Source organism: Phodopus roborovskii, unplaced genomic scaffold (genome assembly GCF_943737965.1).
Source record: "Phodopus roborovskii unplaced genomic scaffold, PHOROB, whole genome shotgun sequence".
In the NCBI taxonomy this organism is placed as follows: domain Eukaryota; kingdom Metazoa; phylum Chordata; class Mammalia; order Rodentia; family Cricetidae; genus Phodopus; species Phodopus roborovskii.
Window position 1 is genome coordinate 8,134,751 of NW_026126461.1, and position 9,598 is coordinate 8,144,348.

Here is a 9,598-nt window from a genome sequence, read left to right on the forward strand (position 1 = left end):
ATATATGGACACATGCAAACATTCACATGTACAATGTTTCATTACTTTATAGCATGTAATACCTCCTGTTTCATCTCCATAAAAGCTGACTTACTCCTCATCTTATTCCCATTTTTTATTGGTTGGTAAAAGATACCTCTGGCAAATTGCACTCTTGTGGTTGTATAGCAATGTACTGTTAATATATTTATCATATGATAAACTAGCATGAAGACAGTACTTTAATGTTAACTGCTGTATTATTAATGGGTAAGATTTTGCCTTTCCAGAAGCATCCTGAGATTGTTACGATCCACAGTCATTATAGCCAATAAATAAGATGTGGGTCAGATTGGAAATGTAAAGGGCTTGGTGAACTCGGAATGACTTAGATACACTTTGAACATTTTTTTCCTCATAACTGCAAGATTCTGTTTCAAAAATAGTGTCTTGGAGCTTGAAAGCAACTGATTTTAATGCCTTAAATGGTTATACTCACATACGGGAAGAAAATTGATTTATTCAAGCAATTTCTACCTTGCTACTTTCATATCTAACTCTCTAAACTTTATTAGCTGATTGCACAGTGACATGGTTTGAGGAAGGACTACTGATAAAAGTTCAGTAAGTAAATGCAAATCTAGGCCATTTATTTGGAGCTGACATATCAGTTTCTCAAGTTGAGTTCAAAATCCCTTCCATTAATTAGATTTATATTCTTGTATATTTTGTGAAATAGTTTTATAAGTATTGTTGGCTAAGGATGACAGACTACTTTGAAATTTTAATACTTATTAAAAACAGATAACCCACAATCATAACGAAATACAAATACATAACGAAAGTGAAGGAAAATAATAAGAATAAGGTAATTACAAAAAATCCCCTGACCAATACACTAGGAAAATTCAGTCATGTTCTGAAAAAAGCAAAAAAATTCTGTCGAAGTTTACTATCAAAATTAGCAAAACTTTCAAAAATCAATCTTGATGTGGAAAGGATAGGATAAGGAACTTGCTTAGAAAATTAAGGTCACTTAAAGGGCTATGCAATGCCCAATTTTTGAGAGACATTCTAATTTGCAATTTCAATCATTTCCAGAAGACAATTCAATATAGCTACAAACTTCAATAAATAAAAGAGATAAATGAAAGGACATTTTATACACAATCAACCTACAAAACACTGTTTTGAAGACCACATAATTTAATACATATCATGTCATACTAGCAGAGATAATGGGAAAATGTTGCTATTTTATATTAAATATAACCTCAATATAATATTTAGCTGTATGCTTTTATCCTGAGTTATGTTCTGTATTTTATACCTTTATGAACATTCATTTGAATTATTTTATGTGTGAGTATAATACATGATCATTATAGAAACTTTGAAGGTATAGCCATAAAAGAAAAAAGAAGGAAAATGTAAATGTAACATTTTAACATTAAATTATGAATACACTATGATGTATGTGTGTGCATGTTCATATTCTACTGATTTGTGAGTATTCCATCTTTATTATAGGATTTGTGAAATAAAAAATAATTCCTTAATATTTCACATATTAGGTGACAGAGCTCGTTTAGATATTTTCTTGCTTTATATGAAGTCAACTAGATATTTAACTGATATACAAATAAAGACATCTTTAGCTTTATTTTACCAAGTCTTTTTTTCAGAGTCTTGGAGGTAAGTTCAAAGCAGTATTAGAACTCATTAATATACATGTATGTGTTTTGTAACAATCTAATGCTCCGTTTTAAATGAGGTTGACTTGTGAAATTTCTTCTATTTCCAAATATTGTAATTATTAATTATAATTGTGTGTTGTAAACAAAGAATTCCACTCAAGCTGATCTCTTCTTTTAGATTTATTTATTCCTGTATTAACTTACTTTCTGTGCATTAGTGTACCTCTCTGTCTTTGTACACCATGCTCATGCAGGTACTTACAGAGGCCAATGAACGCTGAGTTCCTGGAACTAGAATTGCAGGCTCTTGGGAGCTGCCTAGTGTGGATATTGGGATTCTAACATGGGTTTGAATATCCTGAAAGAGAAGTAAGTTTTGTTACTTTAATACATTTTTGATATTATAATCTAATTACATTCTCCCCCCCCCTTTTCTTTCTCTCTCCAAACCCTCTCATCTAATCCTCTATGCTCTTTTTCACACTCATGACTTCTTTTTTGCTGTTGCTACACACATAACACACACACACACATAGAGCACACACACAATGCACATGTACAACACACATGCACAACACACACAGCACTTATACACTCACATATTTATGGAAATTTAATAAAATATAAAGTAATCTAAAAGTTAAACTCTAGTATATACTACTTTTACCAATATGAGGGAAAAAATAAAAAAATAAAGAGTATACAAATGAAATGCATAAATACAACCTGAGCAGTCTTTAAAATGATACTGTATGTATGTTTTCAGAGATGTCTGTTAAGTACTGGAAATCCTGTTGATACCCCCTTCCCTGAGGAAGGTCATTTCTCCTTCTCTCAGCATTCCTTAATTGCTTGTAGCTCTTTCTGTTGGCTTGATGCCTCCTGAACTCTCCTATTGTTCATGGATAACAGGCCTATTGTTCTTATCCTTGTTCAGTCTTTGTGTTGTGACATTACAGCCAAGGCTCTGGCATTTCTAGGAGATACAAGCTCCCAAACTCACTGCTCCTCTGGCTCTCTCTTTCTGACCCCTTTCCCATGATGTGCCCTGAACCATAGGTGCAGATGAGTGTTACAGACATAGAGTCAGTACTGGGATTTGTAGCTACATATTTTGATGGGTTCTAGTTTTCTATGTTTTCCATTTGCCAGCACTCAATTTGAATATACTTATCACATACCATTTTCTGTCTTGTGCTTGGCTCAAGGAGTAGGAGTGAAAGTAAGATAGCTTCCTATATGTCTTTAAAAAGGTTAGAATCATGGTTTCTGACTTTAAATATATCATCTATAATGAAATATAATAAGTGACAATAAAGTAGCATGTAAAATGCTTATTAGTAATCTTTGGTGTCAGGAATAAGAAGGTTTACTTAATAGTTTGTAGCTAAAATTTCATTTAACCTAAAATTTAAGGAATTAAAAAAATTAAGCTTCAACTGTTTCAACCTGATAAGTTTGTCTTAATTTTACCATAATATTTTGGTTCTTTTTGCAAGCCCAGCATTCACCAAAATGTCTGGGATAAAGATATTGTTTAGCAAATGTTGATTTAATAAAAAAAAAACAAAATAGTATATTAATAAATCAAAATCTGACAGTTTTGTTTGCAGTTGAGATAATCAGAGCTGAAAAATAAATTTGAAGACATATCATTGGCTCACTACTAATCCTTGCCTGTTTATTTTCTTTTTGTTCTGCTTTTATTCTTTATATTAACTTTTGTTCCTGTTATTGGATTAAAAGCACTATATATTAGCTTTAACATTTCATTTTATTAAAGTGTCCATTTTTTCAAAGTTTAATGACTTCTGAGATAAAGTATAAATAACATAAATTATAAAGTTGCTATCATTGATCATTACTTTTTGTCTATAGGAAAATTTGTTCAGTAGGTGTGTAAATAGAAATGTACAAAATGATTAGATTAGTTGAGTACTAAATACTTACTTTAAGAATTACTTAAATAAAACTTAAATATTCAGTTGAGAGCACATATGGAATATGCACACATTTATGGTGCATTCAATAGCAACCATTTAACTAAACAAGGAAGAAGTTAATTTGAAAATTTAATTCATAAGTTTTTTGGTAATAAGAAGATATAATGCATATGAAATCACAAGATTCATGAATTGATAATTACAAAAGGTAAACTAGAAAACAACCATGCCAGTTTCAAACACCAAACAAAGCATCTAAAACTGTCATTTAAAATTGTTGGGATCTAGTAAAGAAAATGAATGTTTAAATTTAATTAAGAATGGAGCCCACCAAGATCTCTTAAGGATTTTGTGATTGAAATGAATATCGGATATATATTTATATCCATTCAAATTATTAATATCTCGATTCCTTTTTAGTGAATATTAATTGTCTGAGTTTTTATTGCAGGAAATACAATAATAAAAATGCCAAAGGTAGATAGAAATTTAATGATTGCTTACTTTCCTTTTTTCCTTCCTTCCTTTCTTCCTTCTCTCTCTGTGTCTCCCTCCCTCCTTCCCTCTATTCCTCCTTCCCTCTTATACCCTGTGATGATCAATACATAATACTATTAGAATATTTACCTAAAGAAGCATAGCACATTTTCATTATGGGAAAAGTTGTTATGAGATATATGGTTGGGGATAGAGGAAGCATATGCCTCATATCCAGTACCTACCATTTGGAAGCAACTTAACTTTAATTGAGAAGTTTCATAGGTAAATATGCAGTTTTAAAAGTATAAGATGCAATTATTAATATGGTTTATTAAAATTTGATGATGATAATAACATTGGATTCAGAATAAGATTTCTAGTAGTGAGGAAATCCAAACTTCATTTCTGAGTGGCATGGAAATCTTTTTATTCCTTTGAAAAGTCCTGTGGAATGCTGTACATGCAGTTGATGGTTTTAAACTTTGGAAACATGCTCTTTTTCCCTTACTCTTCAGCTCTTGAAAAATAATGTTTCTGTATGAAATTTTCCTCTGAAAGCAAATATCAATGAACATATAATTTTTAAAGAGTAGCAAGGGCTAAAATCAGATCTGGAACACTGAATAATTGCTCTGTCCCAAGCATTGTGATAGCTGAGCTTTGAATTTTTCTAACCACTAATTTCAACTTTAGCTTTTGCCAACACTGAAGCTTACAATGTAGCAGAATGAAATATTTTAAAATGCCTCAAAATTTTCTGATATTCTTGAGATAAATGAATCTTTGCTCAGCTTCAAGGATAAGGAAATAGAGGAATGAGCTTACAGTTAAACTCATTGTGCAACTTTGCCTTGACAGACAAGCTACGTAAAAAGTGATAATGCTCACCACATCAAATACATTTCATTTGATGACCTTATTAGCCCCATTTTAGTTTTTTTCTACTTAAGTCACTCTAACCACATTACATTGTTATTAGTTATATGTAGTAAGACAAAATAGATAAATCAATTTATGAGTATGTTTTTCCCTGCCGGTCTGGTCCCACCACCTTGCCAGCCCCATAACACATAGAGACTCTGTATTTGATATAATGCTGTTGGTCAGGTACTAATTCCCTATTGGCTAGCTCTGTCTTAAGTATTAACCAATTTCTATTAATCTAAGTATTTCTACGTGGTCTCATCTTACTGGAGAGTGGGACTGGCATTCTGTTCTCTTTCCTCCATGTTGACTCCCCTCTATTACTTCCTCTCTCCTCCTTGTCTCCTAGACCCTCCTCTCTTGCTTTCCTATTGGCCAACAGTGTTTTCTTCATTAACCAATAAGAGAAACATATTTACAGAACGACATCTCCCATCAGCATTTAAATTACAGGAGAACTTTAGTACTGTCATCCCTAAAACTTCTACTCTGCCCACTTGATCATGTATGTCATGCTGCTCAGATATGTCACAGAACAGGAAGAAATGTCTCTGCTGTGAATGAACATGTAAGTGACAATCTTGTTGCCAACTAGAAAAACTAGAAAAGTGTACTCAGGCATTCTAATCATAAATGCATAAAGGAACAACTAAATATATATATTATATTATTATATTTATTATATTATTATATAATATATTATATATAATAATACATATTATTATATATATTTAGTATATATATATATATATACTAAATCTCAAATTATCTCTGAAAAGCTAAATTTTCAGTACAATATCCAGTCACATTAGTCATCATACATGTGTTTTAGATCATAGGAGACAACTCTATGAAAGAACTGTGGGGACAGTAGCAAATAAAGGAAATAAAACATTACTCCCCAAAATGCCTTTCTAGTGGGAATGATTGTAAACAGACAAGGGCAATGTATGCAATGAAAGAGAGGCAAGAACAATGGAGATAAAAAGCAGAAAAGGTAAAGGAGACTGCAGGAGAGTGATGTGTTTCCTTATGCAGAAGTAAAAAGAAAGGATACTGTCAGAGCTTGATATGGAGGGAACAGTCAGAACAAGTCACAAAATATGAAAATAAATAGACTAACATCTGTTTCAGATCAGCGGTCATATTTTATAGTTCTGCTCTCAGATTTATGATGCTCTGAAAGTGTCTGAAAAAGAGTCACATATTGATAATGTCAGGCTTTGTTAAAAGGGAGCTTTGTTAAAAGGGACTAGGATTCTTTTTCTCTTTCTTAGGAAAACCTTCCTCTATTAAAATTTCCACACATTCTCCAGGCAAGGTCTCAGCATAGGATATGTTATTAGCTAATATGTGAATTCACATTTCTCAGTACAAAAGACCTTTTATGGCCTCTAGAAACCTTTCCCATACTTACAAAGTTTTGGAGACTTACTTCATTAGTAGAAGAGTTCAAATGAAACACAAATGCCATTGTACTGGCTGGTTTTGTGTGTCACCTTGACACAGTCTAGAGTCATCAGAGAGGAAGGAGCTGAGGAAATGCCTAGATGAGATCAGCTCTAAGATATTTTTCTCATTTAGTGATCAGTGATGGAGGACTCAGTACATGATGGGTGGTGGGTGCTATCCCTAGGCAACTTGTCCTGGGTTCTATAAGAAGGTAGGTTGAACAAGCCAGTAAGAAGCTTCCCCCTATAGCCTCTATATCAGCTCCTGCCTCTAGGATCATACCTTATTGAGATCCTGTCCTAACTTCCTTCAGTGATGAATAGCAATGCTGGAGTGTAAACATAATAAACTCCCCAACTTCCTCCCCAACTTCTATTTTGATCATGGCATTTCTTTCCACCAATTGAAACCCAAACAAAGCCATTATAGATGAAATCAGAAAACTTAGATCTGATTATCACACCATTCCTTTATTTGCATGATATTCAAAATTGATCATGTATCTATTTAGTGTCTGTACATTAATGTTTTAAGTAGTAATATTGTTATTTTACATGTACTTAGAAAATTTAACAGACTTTTACAGTGAAAGGAACAATATCTTCCTGTCTACTCAAATTTTCTCAGAAATTATAATACATTAATAGATAATGGAATCCTGGATAAAATGATTAAACAAGCTCAACAATTCTAAAGTATATTTTAAATTAATGATTCCACAAAGTCTGGAGATACACTAATTCCATTGTTTAAGGAAAAAAATCCCTTAAGACTTTAATTATTCACTTTTATTTTTATTGTCACTGGCCCTAAAATTTCATGAGGCTTTTTAATCCATTTTCATAGATATCTTGGCATCATTGCTGTGAGAACTGTTTCATATGGCAGACTTGGACATTTCTATTTCTGGTCACCAAAGTGTATGGGCCAGCATGTATATTAGATACTATTCTTATCACTGTCACATTGCCTGACAATAAGCAATGTAAAGGAGAGATTTATTGTGGTCCATTGTTTAAGTAGCCTCAGTCAATTATGGATAGCATGTTCAGGAACACAGAGTTCATTCTAATGGGAGAGTAACTAAATGTTATTATGGAAGAAGCAGAAGAAAAACGGAAATGTTTATTTTGATTTGTTTAGAGCCCATCCAATGGGACATTGATACCTGTACTCTGGTATGTTTTCTTCCCCGGTTCATCTCTTTGAAAAGTCCCTCTTGGATAGTAACTGAGATGTGCTCCCTAGGTGGTTCTACATCCAGTCAACTGTGAAGATAACCAGTATCAGCATGTTGTAGAGTGTATTAGGTTCTTTGGATGTATCCCTTTCTCCTAGTATTTTAAATATTGCATGAATGTCATTTTATACAACTGTTTGCAACTGAGTTGGTGTTCTATATTCAAAAGAGATTTCTCATTTGCCTTTCTTCATAGGGACTTCTTATTCCCAAAAGTATAGATAACGTACCTTTTCTCAGATAAATGTATTCATTATACCTATGTATCATTAGATACTTTATATGAAGTACATATTTGCATGCATAAACACAGAAATATGTGTATATTTTTCTTTGCTTAAAAATGAAGGAAAACTTAGGAATGTGCATAATTTTTCCTAATTTCTGTTTCTTTCAGCTTATATAAAAGCTACCAGAGCTATTTTTTTCATGAACTGGGCTTTGCTTTTAAAAACCTATCTGGAAAAATGTATCTTTAAGTGATTCTGTATTATTTACTTTCTAAACATGAGGTTTTAAGTTTACTTTGCTTCATAACAGTTTATGGTTATAAAATACTTATTAAACATATGCAGACAGGATGGTGAATAATTCTATCACTTTGCTAATGGAACAGACCCCAAATTCCTAGCAGATTGCTTAGCAATGAGGAAAGTTGTGCATGCTTGATGGGAGATGCCATTATGTATATATGTTTCTCATACTGGTTAATAATTAAGCACTGTTGGCCAATAGGAAAGGAAGATAGGAGGGACTAGGAGACAAGGAGGAAACAGGAAGTAGTAAGGAGGAGTCAAGATGGAGAGTCTGAAGAAAGCAGTATGCCGCCGGCTCCCCGGTAAGAGAAATACATAGATCAGCAGAAATGGGTTAATAATTAAGGCAGAGCTAGCCGATAAGAAACTAGTAATGGGCCAACAGCATTGTATCAAATACAGAGTCTCTGTGTGTTAATTGGTGCTGGCGCGGTGGTGGGACAAGACTGGGCGGCGGCAGGCGGAAAAACCTGGACTCGTTACACATGCTTCTATTTCTTCTTAGTGTTGGCTGTATTACGGTTATTTTCCTCATTCTTCGTTTAAGCTGATATATGTAACCCCCAATAAATCTTACTGCAGACATAACAATAGATAGATACTCCCAGAGCCACTCTTTAACAAGTGACATCATAAAAATTTCTCCCATCTCTTTTATACTTCAGGAGATGCCAAGCAATTGGAAAAAGTTCAGATAATAATGAAATGAATATGACTCTCTCAGTCAAGGAATAACAGCCTATAGCTCATTCTTTCTTTTTTCAGACAGAGTTTTGCTGACTTGGTTTCCCCAATCTGCTTCAATCTTCCAAGTGCCAACATTATAAGTTAGTGACCCCATGAATATCTAAATATCCTATTTTTATATCAAAGAAGGTAAAAGCTAAATTCTCAGACAGAACAATTAAGCCCGATAGAATTTCAATATATGTAAGATTCATGAGTATAACAGTTGGTAAGAATACAAACAAATGGTCTAGACTACAATGAAACTAGTAACAGTCATATTGACTAAGTATTTAGAATGCATGATGCTATTTAGTGAGATTTGTATAAATATCTGGGTAGAAAGCATAATGTCAGCTACTAAGAAGATGTAAATGGTATTCCACAATTTGATTGTAACCTGAAGAATAACATGGTTTCTGTCTTAAACAAAAAGAATAGTAGCAATAGAATACATTCACGGTGTCAATATTTCACTTGTGTAAGCAAAGATAGGTATGAGAGGATTTCCCCAAACTGGAACAACAATTAAATAAAAAGAGAAGGGATCTCACCACAGACAAAGCTAACTGCTGCCCAAATCAGAATCTCTGGGGGAAAAAAGAAGCTGACATGGAAATC